We start from the raw sequence: 20552 nt of genomic DNA, 5'->3' as shown, positions 1-20552 counted from the left end.
CTTAGGCCTCAATGGTTTTTTGGTTAAGGACCACAGCACTCCATTCACCCCATCTATTAGAGGAGACAATCTTTTCAGACAATCTGTCCCCATCAGAAATGGAATTTCACAAATAGATGTGATCAATACCTCTTGTTTCATTCTGTGCTTTCCTATTTTTATGTCAACCTCAGTTACACCTATGATGGGCACCTCCTCCCCATTAAAGTTATGCACTGGGCCTTGATTTTCCTTCACTGTGATCTGACTCTGTGGGGGTCTCCCTTCATTGATACTCTTTACCAGCTCCTTGGACATAATTGTGGCCTGTGCGCCAGTGTCAATCATAGCAAAGGTGTGGCATTTTTCTTCTACAGTGATGGGTGCATAATATCTGTCCTCAACTTCCTCTAATACACATAAGAAATGTGAATTCTTACTGATTTCAGGGCTCACCTTTCTCAGGTCTTTTTCACTTTTGGCTAAACACATTGGTAAATGGAAAGACATTTTTCCCTCCTTTTTACCCATTTCTGCGCGAGAGACTTTATTCATTTCTCCATGATCAGAGGTTTTTTGGAGTGTAGCCTTTGTTCGCCCATCCATCTGGGTAACATCAGAGACCACATTACAACCTTCCAACTGAACATGTGTAACAACATCATTCAGCAATTTGTCATTTTTTAATTCTGTGCATTTGTGATCATTTAGTGTGATACCAACCCTTTCAGCCTCTTCAAAAATATGTGGCTCAAAGAATTCTTCAGGTGATTGACTTGTACCCTCCTTGTGAGTATTTCCTTTTTCTGTCTGTGTTTGGTCATTGTTTTGCTTGCCCAGGGAAGGAGCTATAGCATCCCCACTTACTCCCTGTCCACTGGTATTCCCCATGCATGAGTCATTTTTCTTAAATCTGTCCCTTTGTTCTTTTGGAATTCCTAATGTTTCTTTTTCATTTGTACAAATCTTTACTGTTTTATTTAGCTCTAGGTTAAACCGTACCTCTTTTTTAGAAGTATTTGCACTTTTTGTCACAAGTACATTTACTGGCACTTTCACATTTAATCCATTAGGCATCTCAGAGTCGTTATGCAACATTATATCAGAGCAATCTGTCATTTTGGCACTGCAGTTATCATGAGTACTTAGTCACTTTTCGGAAGCCCCCCGGTCATTGCTATGGCCATCAGCCCCCTCTTTGGAAGGTTGTTTTTGCGCTGTACAGAGCTTTCCTATTTGCTCAGCTAACATTTTCACTTGGGCCTCAAGGCACTGGAACCTTTCCATCTCTCTAGGATCCTCTTTCTGTGGTCTAGGTCGATATTGGTTGTTTTCCCCCTGATTGGATCTATTCTGATACCTCTCAGGTGAATGATGTCGGTTGGGATGGTTTCTGAACTCTTGATTCATTTTTGGAGGGGAGCGGGTTGCACCCATCCTTTGATTATAGTCCCCTGGTGGGGAATCATTGTACTGGCGTGGATTGTAGTTCACGTTTTACCTCATGTCCTGTCTCTCAGATTGTGGGTACTGGCCCCTAGGTTGATTTCCATTATCAGTAAATCGATCCACATATCGGGGCCTATCCTGATTACCATATATCATGGTGTTGGAATCAAATCTACTCTGTGTCCCCAATGACTGGTAGGGACCATCATTTCTTTGATCTTGATTTTGTCTCTGGTTATTGTTCATACCTGCCATATCAGGCCGATATCCTACCCGGGGTCTGTCCCCTAAATACCTAGGGCTGATGTAGCTCTCTCTATTACTAGGATCATGTGATTGGAACATTGGTACAGGAAATGGCGATCTTTGTTGATTACCCCTTTGTTCAGGTGTCACATTATTTTTACCTTGGCTTTGAGCAGACTCAATGGGCATTTTGGCTGACCTGATTTCCATTACTGTGGCTGAGGGTTCTTTAGATTTAGGTCTAGTATCTTTCATTTTATCACTTTCTCTACCCTGACAATAGAGTACCTCATATAGTTTTGTGCTTTGATGTACAATCCATTCAAGGGACTTGTCACGGTCAAATTCACGGACCAATTGGGATATGATGTCTTTCTGTAGCCCATAGAAGTATGCAGTTTTAAACTCATTGGAATTTGAGTCAAAAGATACATCAAAGCGAGAAAATGCTCTTTTTAAGTCTTGTAAAAATTGGCGAGGGGATGTATTAGGTCCAGCAGTAATTGTGTAAGCGACTTTCTTTGCCTCCTGCAATGACTGAAAAGGAGAAAAATGACGCCTAATTTCTTTTTCAAACTCCAACCAGGTCATATTCTGCTGTTCATTTAATCCCCTTATGATGCTGGCCGTCGGGGCATCTAAAGTTAAATGAAAATATTGTCTGTACTGTTCCTTAGGTATCTGGAGTGCTTTAGAAATGTCATGCACCGCTTCTAAGTGATCCTCAATGCAGCATTCACCTCCCTTTTTAAATGGTTTGATCAGGGCTTTAATGGATTTCATTATTTTTATGGGGCTACTTGTTGCGATGCATGGAATTGCACTATTTTGTGATTCAATCCTGTTTTCAGGTGTATGAGATTGGTGGCTGCCCCCAATGGGAGTATGAAATCCCCCAAGGGCGCTGCAACCAAGTTCAGTCACCGGCCCATGGAGCACTAGCTCTTTGGGCAGAGCTAGAATTCACCTCCACTCCATTGAATGTGGTACCCTGCCGCCTCTCCTGGGACCTGGGAATGCACATTTGCTGTTCTAAGTCCTTACACTTTTTAAGGAGTCTGTTGGCTTCATTTTGCAAATAGTTGTTTTCATCACTCATATTATTAATCACCTCCTGCATGTCGCACATTTGCATTTGGCATTCATTGAACTCTTTATTTCTCTTGTCTCTTTCTTGAATCATTTTAATCATTTCTTGTTCTGCACTCTGGAGATCACATTCTTTTTCACAATGTTCTTTTTGTAAAATCTGCATTTCTGAAACAACCTCATCTTTATCCTGTCTAATGTGGTCCACTAAGGCTTTTAAGTGTACCAATTCTTGCTCACTATCCTCAAATTGTTTCTTGCTTTGGATAACTGAGCATCAAAGTCTCTGCATTTTAATTGCATGTCTTTTTGGCATACATCCAATTCTGCTCTTAACATTTCCTGATTTTTACTTGCCCCATCTAATTCAGTCTTTAACCTGTTAATTAGCTGAGTATCATTCTCCTGCATTCACAGGGACTTATTCAAAATAAACCATATTTTGCCGCATAGCCGTATTAAACAGTCTTTCTCTGCACTTTTATCGGCTGCATTCAATAATCTTGTAAGGCAGACCTGAATTATGCTGCCTTCTGCAAAAATATTGTCTAGTTTTTCTTTCTGCACCTCACCCTGAATGCGTTCACGCCATTCTAACGTGCTATTCGACGACCAAGTCCCATGTGCAAACAACTTTGCCTCTAAATATTGCACTAGATCTGAGAATGTGGTTTCCCTTTGTGACATTCTGAAATTCGTTTTAGTGGCACACTGCTATTATAAAATGGGTTCCCTTTAATGTGCAAATGGCAGTGTGAGACACGCTTGCCACGCCCAGTAGGTACTCTATGATCACGTTCCCGGCCTGCAACGCACCATAAATATGTAGGGTATTTTGTGGAGATTTGGGGCCTGATGGTATTTTCTTACCGCCGAAAAATAACTTAGCAACAATCACTCCTTGTATTCAGATTGGGCCATGTACAACAATAATACAGTGGACATGCATTATTTCAGCACCCAGACATGTGTATTTGGTATGCATGGTTGGTATGCGTGGTTGGTGGTATTTTGGTGAGCATAATTCCCTTGTTTTATTTGTGGTCCCAATATCCAGAACCCCTTATTTTTGCTTAGATTTTTCGTGTAATCACTAGAGAGACCTCAGGCTTGCATTTCAGGAACACCACATTTTCATTTTTAGTGTGCCACCATGGGCAATTTCTCTCTGTCTTATCTACGGCAGCGAGCTATCATGTGGTATTTTCACTATCTTATATACGGTAGTGAACTATGTCCCGGGCCTCCCTTTTTGCCGACTCATAGACCTCCGACAAACTACAACACACACAGTTAGTTATAACTGCTCATACTGAACTACATTGTGCACACGGCTGCAACCAAATTTGATGTTTAGCTACCTTGAAAATGACAATTGCACTGTCTAAACATCTCCCCACATCATCAGCACTGTATTGGTAAATATAAAACACACCACCCGTCTGCTTTCAAATATTTTTGTGTATTATAAAAGTTGCATTTAAACACGATCTCACTCTTTACAGAAATAAATAAAATAGCACAGTAACAGCATTGTCTGTGATACACTGAAAAGAGAGTGGCAGAGACAAGAACTCAATTTGCAACATTAAACATGTGATTAAAGCACAGGAATCTCCTTTCCTACACTGACTGAATATTCTCGTACACACTCAGCCCCCACACTTCTGTAATTACCTTATCTGTTCAGCATGAGTTTTCTTCAGCTGTTCTCTTTCTGAATTTGGCTCCCTTGAAGATTAACCCCAGTGAAAACAAGCGTCTTTCGTTCTCAAACCGGGGTTATTGCCTGGAATTCTCAGCTTTTGCAGCAGGAATGCTTCAGCCAGGAAACAGGTCCTTCTCCCAGCTCTGCCAAATCCCGACTGTCCTCCCCCTCTCTTCAAGCTCCCCCAGCAAAACTCTCATCACTGCCTCTAGCATGATACTTGCTATGATGCTGCTCCAATCAGAAATCAATCATGCCATCTCCTCCCTCACTACACAATGGCTCATTTCTACAGTAATTATTTGTAACCAACTGATTTCCTGTTCCTTCGGGCCCTTTTGCTTCCTGTAGTTGTGTGGACAGAGCAGCAGAGAAAAAGAAAAAAAATGAATGTGCGTTTAAAAGTTCACTTTCAGAGTAGGCCTAATTCTGCAGAGGAGACACATTTTTATTAGTGGGTTATGTTAAATGCAGTTTTATTAGTCGGGTTAGTTATTAATAATGTTAGTTATTCATTTTCAAATGTGTCTCTTGCACCATAGGCATTTCAGGTGAAAATAGTGTGCATTTTTGAATGTGCACGTGTGCTTTTAACTGTAAAAATAGATTTGCATCTTATATGTTAAAATCGTTTTTGACTGAATAGCCTGTCTTTACTTATATGTCCATGTTAATCTGGTAACACATATAGCAATGCACCACACCCATGTGGTGGTGCTGCATCAAAAATTGCTACCTGTGCAGTAGTGCTGTACTCTGTGCTGTAACACGCCAAATATCCTTACAGTGTGCATGCGTGTAAGGATGCATTGTCTGTAATGTACTGATTGCTTATACTTTCATAAAATCATGTGTGCACATGTTCATATATGTGCATGTGTGCATGAGTGTGTGCATACATATGTACATCCTCTCGTATGTGAATGCATCTACATGAATGGCTGCACATGTTGGTACAGCTTGCTGGTGCTTTATGTAATGCTCACTGCTTCTCTTATGCTAAAATATAAATATTTGAATTTTCTCATATATCTCAAGAATATTTTCAAAAAACAATGTTTTTCCTCATTTATTTCTGTCATTTCCCAAAACTTTTTACTGTAACTAGTTCAGATACCATCTATTTAGCACATTGGTCTGCTCTTTGCAACATTTTGCACTCAAAAGTTGAATCTCAACTACACCTGTGATCTTGGACCCATTTTTACTGATTTTATCTCCATCTGTCCTCTGATCCTATAGACATAATATACAGCATAGGAAACATGGCTACCCTGCCCGGCACTTGACTACTATATTCCAAATTCATTCAATGCCTTTTTTAAACTTGCATGCACTTAAACATCATGCTACCATTGCAGTGCAATATTTCTCTATTCCCAACTACCATTCTTCTCCTCATTTTGGCTGCCTAAAGCAGCCTCTTGTTTCCTTTTGTCAATCTGTCTCCTTTCCTCTTCATGGGGCAATAAAAAAAAAAAAATCACACAATCAACCGGTGCATGACTCAATAACCTATGGACATTTCTTAGTGCCCCAGGTTTTTGCCACCCATAAAACCAATAACTTTAGGGGCATTTCTCAAAGTGCACCCATCAAAAAATCATTCATCACCAACTAGCTAACATGACCAAAGCACTTCCCTCACAATGGGACACAGCCCATGCAAAAATGTTTTCCAATAATACAAGACAAAACAGAACTTTCAGCCCTTCAATTTAGGACATCAGTTGTTTCAACATTATTCGTTGTCATACTTCCCGCTCATACTACCTGAAATGCATTTTGCTCAGGGAACCTTTTACTGTGATCATAAATCATCTTGTTTAACTGCGTTGGCTGATATTTTAAACAAACACTGTCCTACTTTCAGCAGTGCATGGTCTATATTGGCCAATTGCAAGCTAAGCACTTCACTTTTTTTCTTTTTAAGAGAATATATTCAGTCTCCAACATTCTCATGTGCTGCAGTATTTTTATCTGTATTTGTTTAAACAAGAAAGGCATGGTCGATACAAACTCAGTTTTATGTCAATTTCCTCTGAAAAATGGAAATGATATACTGTTGGAGAATGTGTGCTTTAACGGTCCAGTTTGAATGACGTCCAACTCTGCTGTGCAGACAGAGGATCAAAATCTATTTCACTTACCCTGATTTTTGAAAAAAAGGTGGTCCTTGTCGAGCAAGAGGGAAATACACCTGAAATATGGTTTGGTGGTTAGTCACTTCGTAATGAAAGAAATAAAGTTGTGCCCAGGGGAAGTGGGTCTTTGATAATGAATGGTAATGAGGCATTCTTGGATAAATTGTATTGGCCTCATCAGGTGAAACACAAGGTTGATAAGGGGATCATGCTTAGGCGTATGGTTGTTCATTGGTATCCTCCTTCTGTAACATGGAAAGCAGTAGACAATATTGAGACAGTTAATGAAAGAGACAGGTGCAATGGAGTGGAACTCCTTTCTAAGAGGGGCACTTACTGTGTGCTGAAAAATGCCCTAAGCAGGGAAAATTATGATGATTCTGAGGAAAGAGGTGTGAAGAATAAGCGAGCCAAACTAAAGAATGCAAATAAAAATGTGCACGCTAGGGGTTGCCCAGAGAGGAACTGTTTTATGGTAAGAAGTCTTGGGGATAAAAATCCTATGATCTGTTTAAATCAATCAAATAATTTTTGGAGAAATACCTAATCTCTTTTGATATAGACCCTGTTGAATTTGCTGACTGACCAATGACTGATATTTGTGTGTTATACTTTGGTTCTCGGTTTGCAAGGGACCTCATGTTAAAGGAAAAATCAATGTTGTATAACATAGGTTTTGAAATAACTGCACTGGAGGATGGATTGTCAGCTGGGGCTGAACTTCATTGGACAATGAAGGGAAGGGACTTTGTTCCCTCTTGGCAGAAAGAAGATGGGGGTGTGTGTGATCTGCTGGTAGAGGGTAGCTCTACTACAGCCACCTCCTCTCCTTCCCTCATCTCTGACTGTCTAATCGCCATTCAAAATTGGTGTGCCGCCAATGACCTTTGTTTAAATGCCAACACGACTGAGATCCTCCTCATTGGTACACCCTCTCCATCCTTTCACCTCACTCTCTGTCCGGCCTCCGTTGGCCCTCCTCCTGCCCCTACCTGCAAAGCTAAGAACCTCTGGGTCATCTTTGACTCCACACTTTCCTTCTCCACACACATCTCTGACATCTCTAAAAAGTCAATCATCTCCCTAGAGGTACTCTTCCTTTCCTCTCCTTCCCTCAGAAGCTCACCTTCTCCTAAGCTCTGATTCTCTCTAAGTTGGACTACTGTAACAGCCTCTTTCTAAATCTACCTGCCTCCAATCTCCGCCCTTTATAACTAATCCATAACAGGACTGCAAGACTTGTCCTTGGCCTCAAGCCCCGGGATTGTATCTCTCCATCTCTGAAATCCCTTTATTGGCTCCCAGTGGATGCAAGGATTACATTTAAAACCCTTTGCATTGTCCACAAGGCTTTTTGGGGCCTGGGTCCAAAATACCTTCAACTATCCCTCAGTAAATATCTCCCCCCTCGAGCCCTTCGCTCATCTACCTCTAACTCCCTCAGGGTCAGTTGTTTTTCAAAGAAACAAGCTCAGGGTAGATCTCTGTCTTCGGCTGGGGCCTCCCTTTGCAGCTGCCTCCCTGCCACCTTGAAACTTGAGGAGAACCATCTATGGTTCAGTAAGCTCCTCAAGACCTTCCTCTTTGCCTTTGCCCTTCTTCTCCCCTGCTGATCTGATTTCTCTCTCGGCAATGTTGCACCTGGCCACCCTCTGTCCGTTGGATCCAGGTACCTGTTCACCCTGCCACCCTCCTACACTGCCTCCTTGCCACCCCTTGCACTGGGGCCTGTATCTGTACCATAAAGCCCCCTCATCCTTCTTCTGCACTTATCAGATACACCCTATCTGACTAACCTTGCACTTCACCACTCACAGGCTGCACTACCAATGTTTTTGATCACCTTATTTATTTATTTACTTATTTATTTTGTTATCTCCTATGCTCTACACTTTCCAATTTCTCCCCCTCCCATGCACATTCCCCCTTTTCCCTTCCCCATGCACTTGCACATTCTCAATGTCACTGGGCCTAGTAAGATTGCTGTTTTGTTTTCTCCCCTATTCTCCTCCGTTTGCCTGGTTGCACCCTGAAACACCTGCATACGTGCACGATATAAATAAAATATCATATCATTTCAGCCACCTGTTGGTCTCGGGTGTGATGTGGCTGTGAGGAATACTCAATAATACTAATTATTATTATTATTATTATTATTATTATTATTATTATTATTATTATTATTATTATTATTATTATTATTATTATTATACCAGTGTGAATTAAAGTACCAGTCATGTTGACTGGTCCTTGTTGGCTGTGGCACTATACAAGCCTAGATCTGGTGATAAAAATCTTCTTTAGCCAAGTGATTGGATTGAAGTTTGCATCTTCAAATACGAGGGGCACTTTTCATTTGTTTAATACCTTATCAGCTGTGTCCTATTTGAAACAGTTTAGTGGTGTTTTTCTTTTACAAGAAACATGGCTTAACAATCATCCATTGTGGGGTGATTATGTAGTCTTTTCGCATGAGGCCAAACCTAGTTTGGAGGGTAGATCTTCTGGTGGTCTAATTGTGGCAATAAAGTCATGCCAAGAATTGGGGTCTTGTATGGTACCTGACCTACCATTTGGCATTCTAAGGGTTGAAATGTTTCCAGGGAGGGAGAGCGGGCAATTCACTTTTCTGCTGATAAATGTGTATTGGCATAGAAGGGTGTGGGAACTTGACTGTTTTGTGGAAATTATTTTAGAATGTGAAGTCAATTGGAAATGTAAACAACCTAATGGTAGAGTCATCTTGGCAGGTTACCTGAATTCTTCATGTGCAAAAATTGATACAGATGACGTTTGGAGGGCTGTTGAGGTGTCTGGTTTCCCGGGGAAGTCTGGTTTTCCTGGGAAGAAATGGATGACGGGACTAGCGTCAGTTGTCCTCCATTTGCTAAATGGAAATGTACATGATTTGGAGGGGGGTTACCTGGTTTAGGGGTGGGAGTAGATCTTGTTTGGACTACTTTTTTGTAGATTTTTATTTATTTAATGAATGTGTGGAAATGTATGTGATTGAGATTGAATGGAGTGATCATTGTATTATTATCACTTCATTTGGGTCTGTCTTGGGCAAAACTGAATCTGGGGATGTGGTTGATCTTATTTATTTATCTATTTATTTATATGTTTATATCACACCAAAGTCTGCAATCATCGGTGGACATAAAACAAGGTACAAGACAGATACATGCATCATATACATCCATTTAAACAATAAAATAAAAAAAAGCTAACACCATTATTCAGTCAAGAGCTCAAATCAAAAATCATTCTTGATTTGAAAAGTCTAAGCAGCATCAAAACACATAACAATGTATATTGCAGAGGGAAGGCAAGAAACAGACATTTCCGCTGGGTAAGCATTACCATGCAACAGCAGGATCAACTACTAAAATGTTGTGGCAAATACAGCGAGTAATAGGGTCTCTTGGAGACCAAGGACTATAAAAAAGTTGAATAAAAGGAGAGCTACTACAAGAAACCGCATATGAATGTAAACTGAACATCGTTGGAGTGAATAATTATGGTGGGTCTATCAAGAACTTTGTTTCTTCGGCCTTGACTATTTCTTACAGCTCAGGCAGACACAAAACTTTACATAGATATAGATATCATTTGACAGCTGTGGAAAAACAAAAGTTTCATTCTTCTATTAGGCTGCTGAGTGGGGAGTGATCTTGCAGTGATAGACGAATTGGAAAGAATGTGAAAACTAAGGCAACATTAAAAAAAATATATGAAACACTACAGAGCTTTATTACTCCAGAATGATTCTGAATTAATGATGGATATTCTTAGGAATAAGAATATATGTACATTCTGAGAGGTAATAAATGCTCTCAATATTAATCAGCCTGTTAAACAAATTAATGGTGTTCCCGATTATTAATGGGTGCTCCATTTTACAATGATCTGTTCGATAGGTTGCAGCCCGATAAGGGCTGTGAACTGTTAAGGGGGAAAAAAGAATCCCATTGGTTGACTCTGAAATGATCTTGAAATTTATAAAAAAAAATATAGTAGTTCTAGGGCGCTGGCTCCCAGCAAACTTACAAATAGTCTATTTACGATTACCCCATTTCCAGAATCGTGGTGCTCTGGCTTTGTGGTCCCTATTTTTAAAAGGGTGCAAAGACTGATCCTAGAAATGATCGGCCCATAACAATAATGGATGTGGATAGTAAAGTTGTTGTGTCCCTTTTATTGTGACATTTGGAGGAATGGGTGAAGATGAACGACAGATGAATGTGTTTCAAACCAGATTTTCTAAAGGGCATGGCACAAATGTAAACAGTTTGGTTTTGCCATATATACAGGAACAGGCTTGGAGGGAGAAACAGCGTTAGATATTTGCTGCCTCGATTGATTTATCTGCAGCATTCAACTCTGTAGTATGCCCTAGATTGGGCGGAGCTTGTGAATTGGGGAATCCTGGAAGGTCTTCTGAAGTTGATCATAGGCATACATAACGGTTCTGGAATGAGGATAAGGCTGAATAAAAAAAGGCAAACTCTCTCGCAGGATTGAAACTGGGATTGGTCTTAGGTGTGGTTGTGTTTTGGCTCCCTCCCCTTTGAACCTTTATGTCTCTGATGCGAATAATTATCTAGCACATGCTGCATTTACTTCCACAAAAATTAGAACCTTGTGCATACCTTGGATCTCTTATGCATATGACTTTTTTTCTTTTTGATAGGTTGCAAATTGGTCTAAGAACAAGCATTTTGTAAACCTAGAAGTTGTTATACTAACTAGAAAAACAAGCATTACCGAAGCTAAGAAGCAAACCCTTTCTATAGTGAAACAAGCCCTGTTTAAGTCTGTTCACCTGATTTTTGAAGTTGTTAAGGGTCAAGTGTCCTTTGATATAAGTGTGAAATTGTAACCTGAAATTGGAAGTGTGGCCATAGAGCTTCAGGGTAGATACTGAACCAATAAGGTGTGAATAAAGCTGGGGAAGGGAGCTGGTGCTTGCAAGAATATTGAGCAAATAATCTGTAATGCTGAGACTGCTGAAGTTGAGAGAAAGATAATCTTGAAGCAGAGGCAGGTTATACTTGTGGCAGTAAGACAGACAGAAGAGGTGGAGAGGCTGACATTTCTTGGAGTACAGGAAAGAAGATTGTCTTGCATACCTGTATACGTCAAAGTTTCTTGTCTTTAAATGCCTGAAAATACTGAAGTACAAAGTTGAAGCAGAAATACCAGAACTGTGGTTGTGTATAATACGGTCAGTGGATGTTACATTGAAGTTGGTTGAAGTAGTGGTATACTTTGGAAACTAGGAGACTGTTCCCACGGTAACAGTAGTAGAAGGGTGTTTGTCAAGATCAAAGCAACAACCCAAGAAGAACCATCCTGACAATTATACCAAAAACACTGCAGAGGTCATAACCACTTGTGAAGTTGTAGAAGGATAAGTTGTTATCTATTCATTGAACTGTGGCAAAACAATCTTGTAAAGAGGATATCCAGGATGACCATGCTGCTATTTTCTTAGCTGGAATTGGAAGAGGATCTTTTCAACTGAAAGCTGAAGAACTGTTACCAGTGGATTTTTGTTTGATGAACTTTTGTTTTATTCAGAACTTACAAGAACAGGTTCAAGACTTTTACTTTTTCTTTTGAACATTTGCGTAAGTTGACTTTGGACAATCCTAGGGAAGGCATTTACCCAGGACAGTTGAAGGTCATCCAAATGCGGTTTAATTGATGTTTACTCTTTTATGTTATTTATGAATTACTTTGAATGTTGTGTTGTTTAATGTGATGGCCAGTTTGTTTGCCTTTGTTTGTTTGTTTAATTTATTTGTAGAGCACTCTGGACCCGTGGGTAGAAGGGCGCTTTAAGGATACGGTTACAGTCATGAAATATGCATTAACATTTTCAAGGTACATCAATTTACAAAGAAAGATTTACATAATACGACAATTTACATATAATACAGGTGTGGTTGCAGCTGTTAGATATTGGAGATGAGGGTAAAAGCTACTCTTTGTTCAGTAGCCAGCCAATAACCAGTTTCCTAAAAATCGGGAAGGACTCAGTGGTTTTAATTTTGAGTGGTAAGGTGTTCCAAAGTTGGGAGGCTAGCACGGTGAAGCTAGCACCTCCTGCTCTTTTTAAGGCGAATCTGGGCACTAGTAGGCTTAAGGAGTTGGATGATCTGGTGATTCTGGATGAAGATTTTAAAGTAAATTTGTTGGAGAGGTACGGTGGGGCTAGATTATTTAAGGCCTTATGAGTGAGGCAGATAGTTTTGAGGTCGATTTTTTGCTGTATGGAGAGCCATTTGCACGCTTTCCTGGTTGTAGAGATGTGTTCACGCCTTGGGATGTTGAGTGCTGCGCGCAGTGCATTGTTCTGGAGAACCTGGAGTTTGTGAATTATGGATTGGTTGGCTCCTAGGTACAGGCTGTTGCAATAGTCTAGTTTGGATTGAATGAGTGCTCTGGCCAGAGTGAGGCAGCTGTCGGGGGATAGGAAGGGTCTGCTAGCCCTGATTAGCTTACCCGTATAGGCAGTGGCCGAGGCGGTTGAGTTCATTTGTTTGGCGAGGTTGGTGTTGGCATCAAGGTGGAAACCTAAGGTTTTCACACTTTTAGCGATAGGGATGGTGTTACCATCTATGATAATGTTCTTGTAACTGGGGCTGAGTTTAGACAGATTATTAGGAGAACCAACCAGCAGAAGCTCCGTCTTCTCATCATTCAGGCAGAGGATGTGGGTGGCCATCCATGCCTGAATGATGGAGAAGATTTTGTTGATCTGGGTGACGTCCGCATTGTAGTTGCCTGAGATGGTGAGGAGAATCTGGGTGTCATCTGCATAGTTGGTGTAGGTGACACCCAGACGGTCCAGTTTGTCAAATAGAGGCTTCGTAAATATATTATACAATGTGTGAGACACAGGAACCTTGTGGGACTCCGCAGGTGATGGGGATCGGGTCAGCAGTGGCTGTTGTGGAGAAGACTCGCATGGTTCTATTCGCCAGGAAGGATTGTATCCATGCGGAGGCAGAGGAGGAGAAGTGGGCTGCGATGGATAGGTGGTTGCATAGGATTTCATGGTCGACTAAATCGAAGGCCGCTGAGAGGTCTAAGAGAAGTAGGATGGCTGCATTGCCTTTGTCTTTGATTTCATCAATCTGGCTTTTGAGGTCAACCAGAGCGGTTTCAGTTCCATGTTGAGGTCTGAAGCCAGATTGACGTATACCCAGCAGTTGGTTAGATTCCAGGTACTCCTGAATCTGGATGTAGGCGACTCTGTCCAGGATTTTTACCAGAAACGGGACAGTGGTGATGGGTCTATAATTGGTTGGTATAGCTGGATCTAGGGATTGTTTTTTTAGGAGAGGGAGCACCCAAGATTGTTTTAGGTTGTTGGGGACAGAATTGTTGGCAAACGAAAGGTTGATTAGCTTAGTGATAAAGGAGAAGAGGTCTCTGGCAGCATCTTTTATTATTTGGGCAGGGCAGCTGTCCCCTTTACAATTAGAAGGTTTTAGGGAAGTGATAATTTTTTGGACTTCTAAGATGGTCACTTTCTTAAAGGTGAAGCCTATGTTGGCTTTGTTAGATGTTGGTGGCCTTAAGCTAGGGTTAGTGGTTTTGTTGCTGGGGAGTTGTTGACGTTTGTTCACAATTTTGGTCTGGAGCCCTGTGATTTTATTGTTGAGGGCATTCTGGATGCTGGTGCACCAGGGTTTATCTTTTGAGCAGTTGCCTGGAGGGGGGTTGGGGTTTTCTAGCTCCTTTAGAATTTTAAATAATTCTTTGGTGGAAGAGCCTGCCTGATCAATCCTGACGTTATAGGCATCTTTTTTGGTGCAAATTATTTCATTTTTGTATAACGCGGAGATGTTCTTGAGATTGGATTTGTTTTCAGGTGAAGGGTTAGTTTTCCATAGTAATTCTAGTTTGCTTTCCTTTTTCCTGAGTAGTTTGAGTTCGGGAGTGTACCACGAGTTCAGGTGGTTTATTTGTTTGCTTTTACGTAGTTTCAAAGGGGCAATGGTATCAATGACAGTAGCCAAGGAATTGTTGAAGGTGTCAACTAGTAAGTTAAGGTCAGCGTTGTCCGGTAGGGCGTTAAGGGTAGGTAGGACCAGGGGTAATAGGGCTTCGGCAGTGATGTTACGCTTGTTTCTGGTTGGGCAAGCTGGTGCCAGGGGGTGTTTTTCTTAGGCGTGGTCTGGTTGATGTGAATTTCAAGTGGGATAAGGTAATGATCTGTCCATGTAAGAGGTTGGGGGTCCTTACAGGTGGTGTTGCAGTTAAGAGTTGCTACCCAGTCGAGAATTCTACCTTTCTGGTGAGTCGGTGAGAGACTGAGTTCAGCGAATCCGTGCTCAGTTAGGGCATTTGCTAAGGATGCGGCTGGTGCATCCTTAGCGTCGTTGTAACCTAAATTGAAGTCGCCGAGGATGATAGTTTGTGCTAGTGGCTTGGAATTTTCAGTGATGAGTGCTGTAATGTCTTCCTCGAAGGTCCCCGGGGGACCTGGGGGTCTGTAAAAGAGGTGTAGTGTAATCGTACTTGTGGGGGAAGTTTGTAACTTGATTGTGAGTAACTCACAGGATTTGGGTGATAGTGTGGAGACTAGTCTGCAGCCTAGTGGAGATCTGGAAATGAGAGCTACGCCTCCTCCCTTACCATTAGGTCTGTCAGCTCTAAGGATGGAGTAGTTGGCAGGAATGGCTAGTGATAAATGTGGACCTGAGGCCTCATGTAGCCATGTTTCCGTTAGGGCAAGGAAGTCAAGATCATGAGTTAGGATGGTGTCAGCAATTCTGGTGGGTGAGCGGCCAGGGATCTGGCATTGAGTAAGGCTCCTTTTAGGGCGAGTGGGTCAGACTCATTGGGGGTCTTTAATTTCTTCTTAGTATTGGTGTTCAGTTTGGCCAGGTGGATGCTATTTGTAGGGGGCAGCCTAGTGCCTAATCTGTTGTTACGGGCAGCGATGTCTGGATTAGTAGAACGTAGGGGTTATGGAGTTTTCAGTGTGGGGGGTACTGTAAGACATGGGGCACAAAATGTGTTGTGATTGGGAGTATTGTTAGAGGTCTCTTTGGCAGGGGAGCTGTTGACTACAGAGGCCGTAGGGGGAGAGTGGTGGTTAGGTGGGAAAGGCGGCTGGGAGGGTAGAAAGGGCGTCGGGCAGGGGATTGGGTAGTGCCTAGGGCAGCCTAGATTGGCTAAACCGTTGTTAACAGTTATGAAGATGTTGCCAGTACAGTGTACATTGTCCGGCATGCTGCAGAAAGGGAACATGGTGAGAGTGAGAGTGAGCCAGGTGAACATGGTCTGGGCGGACGGCTACTCAATGTAGGTCTGGTACACACTAGGGCTAGTGCCTGGATAAGAAAATACACTCTGCGGATAGATGCCGTGCGGTAACAGCTAGGGATACCAGCTAGGGGTAAATGCTAGGCAGGTGTAGGCAGGCGCATGGACTTTGCTCAGAATAGACTAATTTCACTTTACACAAAGTAGGCTAATTTCCCTTTGCACCGAGTAGATCAAGAGTTCAAAATCATACGATTGGGCTAATCGGTGATGCCTAGGTTTAAGATGATACGATTGTGCTAAAGTACAGTAGGGTGACACCTAAGTTCAGAATAACACAGTTTAGCAGAAATGCAATAGGGTAGCACCTAAGTCCAAGCTAAAATGCAATAGGGTAACACCTAAATTCAGAGTAACACAGTTTAGCAAAAATGCAGTCGGGTGACACCTAAGTTCAGAATAACACAGTTTAGCAAAAATGCAGTGGGGTGACACCTAAGTTCAGAATAACACAGTTTAGCAAATAACATATTTTGGCAAAAATGCAATAGGGTAACACCTAAGCTCAGGATATCACAATTAGGCTAAGACACAAGGGTGCCGCGCCTGGAGCTAGTGTGATTCAAGTAGCAGTGCAAGTTACATTAAGGCTGGGCGATGAGCGGCACATAGGCTAGATAAGAGTGCTTATGCAGGGCACATCAAAGCTGATCAGTGCAAGGGGCTTGTGTTAGGAATTGATATAGGTGCGCATGAGGTGCGAATTATGGTACGGATAGGCTAGTCTGGGTAAGGCACACAGAGGCAAAAAGTGGTTGTGTGCTACGGTCACAGATGCTAAGGCTAAGCAATGCCAGCACACAGGTTAGATCAGGGGCTGTTTAGGTACAGCAGGCTGAGCAGTGTGAGGCACTGACATAAGCAAGAGCCAAATGAACGTGCAAGGGAAATCACAGTATCAAAGGACTGGATGGCGCGAGCACATGGATTGAGATCTGTAAGAGGATTCAATTCAACACTACAGCTAAGTCAACGCCTAGTCTATAATACTGAATGAAAACCCTTATTGATATATCTTTATGTCCAGTTCATGCGTTCTGGATGACTACCCCTATATAACACCCCTCTCTCAGAATCCCCCTGACCCCACTGAGCCAAGAAGTAGTTCTGTTTTGCAAGTTAAAAGGTTTAATTGATAATTTAAACAATATATATATATTACACTTTAGAATAAATTAATAATTGAATGGCACACTTAATCTGATATGATAAAGATTAACAACAGAGAATCTGGCACTAGCACACTTCTTTATAATCACTAAGGAGTTGACATGAAATGGATAAGATAGCAACAATACTTTTATGGTTTCAAATGGATGCAATGTGGAATGAAATGCAGTAAAGAAAATAACTTGATAGAATTTCAGCAAAAGACAATGTAATCACTTTCTTGGACAATTGGAAGGCAAGCAGCAGCAGATTTTTACACGTGAAGAAATTTGCAAATCGCGGTAAAATTCGCGAATGCGTCTGGTGCGATTACAGAGGAACTACAAGGGCTAGCAAACGGTTACGGAGATATGAGCGATTAAATAAAGGTCGTTTTTCGGATTTGGAATGTTAAAGTTCAAAAAGACAAGTGCAGCTTGCAAATAGAAAATGACAAGTGACAGCTTTACAAATGACAGGTGACAGTTAGGAGACAGTTCTACTTAGATTAAAATAGGATTGAATTATATTATTTTAACTAAGAGATTGGTTCTGCACAGTTTGCTAGGTACTCACACACTATATTCTTGAATTAACTGGGCCTTGCCACGGATCTGGTCAGGTTTTAGACTGGACTCTGGTCTCTGCACTTCACAGTGATCTGGGTCAGCTCTCTCTGGTTCTGCTAACAGGTCAGCTCTACTCTGCTGGTCTGGTCTGGGTCTCTGAAGGTTGATGGAGGTAAAGTATGGATTTTCCCGGCAGAGCGTCCCGCAGCAAATGGATTTGAAGGTCCCTATCTGTCCTGTCTCTCTGCTTTTATGTGTTTTTAAAATGGGTGTGTGTGAGCAGCATCACTAGCCAGCCCCTCTCCACTTATCATTGGCCAAGCTTTCATTTCTCCCCTGATTGGGGGAGCTAAGTTGTGTCAGAGTGATGTCATTTTACAGCCTGCAGAAAGTCCACTCCTCCTGTCAACTTGCACACAAATCTAGATTTGAACCAAATACATATTTGCAGAGGTACATATTGTTTTAAAATTACACGCACCCATCATGCATTACAGGAGGTATACCCTGTTCAAACTCTGCTCTACCTGGGAGCTTGCATTCAGAAATGGCAATATTTTGCACTTTTTAACTGGTTTGCAATACCGGACATTACCCCAAATTTACACACATGTGCGCAAGGAGTATGGACATTAATTGATGAAGTGTCAGATTTTTCACATGCACACATTTTGAGTAATATCCTCTTTTCCGCTAAAACCCCCCTGAACATGCCACCGGTTCTAAAAACCTCTTAAAATGTGAGCAGAAAAATCACAAGAATTATGGTATCATTTATAAAATGTTCACATGTCCGCTCTATGAGTTATTCATCTTTTTAGAGTTATGTTCTGGCCCCAAAGGGGTGTGGTTTTCCTCCAGCACAAGGTTGAATTTCTGGTTTTTCCAGTTCTGCAAAGCCAGCTTGCTCTCACAGGCAGTGCCCCTCCCCTTTGCTTCAGGAGGAAGCTACTTTTACGACATCTGCAATAAACCATCTGCCTGAGTCAGGAGAGGGCTTTGTTCAGAGCTCCTGTATTCTGTGGGGGCTCCCCTTAATTCAATTATCAGAGAGATGGCATATCCTTAGTGTGGCCAGCAAAAGGCAGATAGGCCTGGGAACACAGCTGTGACTCAAGTTTCACTCCTGATGGGGGGTGGTTGCCAGGCAAAATTGGAATCTCTTTAAGCCAGTTTTTAGCTACATGTCATTTCTGTTCCCCAGTTTAAGTCAAGACATTTTTTTACATATGCAGCTAGGATGCTGATTCTAAGTTTAAAACTATGACATTTAAACAATTGCAACCTATGTGACACTCAAAATAGGTCACTCATTTCTTTTAAACATTTAGATTTGTAGTGTCTTTCAGTCCAAATTTACTTAAACTGCTGAAATCCACAGCTCAGCCAGTCTTGTTATAAACCTTCAAGTCACTTCAGAATATAACTTTACATTGGATCCACCTCTTAAAATGTCTTTCTTTGGCATGTTTTGGGTTCATTTATTCAGTTTTCTACAAAATCTGGTGGTTTTAAAACGCCGGCTTTTGGATAGTGGTGAGTACTGGTACTGCACCCCTTTTTGGGATTTAAGAAAATGAATTCCCAACAGTTATGGGTTTGCTTTTGGCAATCAGCATTGCCATTCCCAATGGTTTCAGACTACTGTGTGGGTAGTCCAATGGTGGTTTTAGGCAGTGTCCTTCTGTGCCCATAACATCAGCAAAAATGAGTGGCAGCCTATTCTTCATGCATTTCCCTGTGCATTTTCTGGGAAGCTCTGGCCATCATGATGTTTTCCATGTCAATACTGCACAGTTTTGAGGTAGGGCTCGGATGCATGGGTAAATACATCCCACAAGCCCCCCCTCTGGCGATGGCCATTCTATTTCACGAATGGGACTCGCAAGACCTGGGATGTTTCCTCATCTTCTTCCAATAGATGGCCAGTTCAGCATCTCTTCCTCCATCCGGTCGGATCGATCGGTTCTCCTCGCCGGTCCTGATGGGAAGATTGGGCGGTACCCCGGGCCCATTGCGTCTCTGCTCCCGGTCTCCGGATCGTCCTCCTTGGCCCGTCTCCAGGTTTTCTTTCTCCTAGGACGACAAAGGAAGAGCGGCAATACCTATTCATAGACATTTTTCCACCACTGTTGAGATAGTGGGGCAGCATATGCATTTCATCATAACGAAACATTACATTCTTATTTTGACAAAAAAACAGTATAACTAAGAGACAGTTTCATGCAAATCACAATATTTTAGAGACTAGATGTGGTATGTTTTATGGTTGGAACTGAATTAGTCTGAGACAGTACCCGCTAGGATTCCAGTGGATTCCTCCAGTTGTTGCAGAGTGTGCCTGGGATGGCAACATTTCAACTGGTTTATGTGGACCCACTTGTCTTCCCCCTCTGCCAAAGGACCTTTGGGGATGTGGATTTTGTAGGCCACAGGGGAGATCTTGTCTATAATCTCAAAGGGTCCCTTCCATGTAGGCAAAAATGTGCGCTGCTTGGCCTGGTTCCTTTGGAAGTTGTATAGATAGACCCGGTCTCCCACCTGATATTCCTTCCTGGAAGTCTTCAGGTCATAGTGGGTCTTCATGCTATCAGCTGATCTTTCTAGATTCCGCTGAGCGTAAGCAAAAGCATGTTGGAGGTGTTTCCTTAAATTCTCCACATACTCATGAGTTGTGGAGGCATTTATTAGTGTCTGCTCTTGGGTCCTATAGAGCAAATGCTGCGGAAGCACCATCTTGCGCCCAGTCATCAACTCAAATGGTGACATTTTGGTTGCAGATGAAGGGGTAGATCTGATGGCCATTAGGACCAGAGGTAATCGGATATCCCAACTTGGCCCAGAATCTGCCACAAACTTCTTTAATATGCTCAC

Source organism: Ambystoma mexicanum, chromosome 8 (genome assembly GCF_040938575.1).
Source record: "Ambystoma mexicanum isolate Mex_15411 chromosome 8, UKY_AmexF1_1, whole genome shotgun sequence".
Classification (NCBI taxonomy): Eukaryota; Metazoa; Chordata; class Amphibia; order Caudata; family Ambystomatidae; genus Ambystoma; species Ambystoma mexicanum.
The sequence above is the reverse complement of the archived record's forward strand: the minus strand, read 5'-3'. Positions refer to the sequence as shown.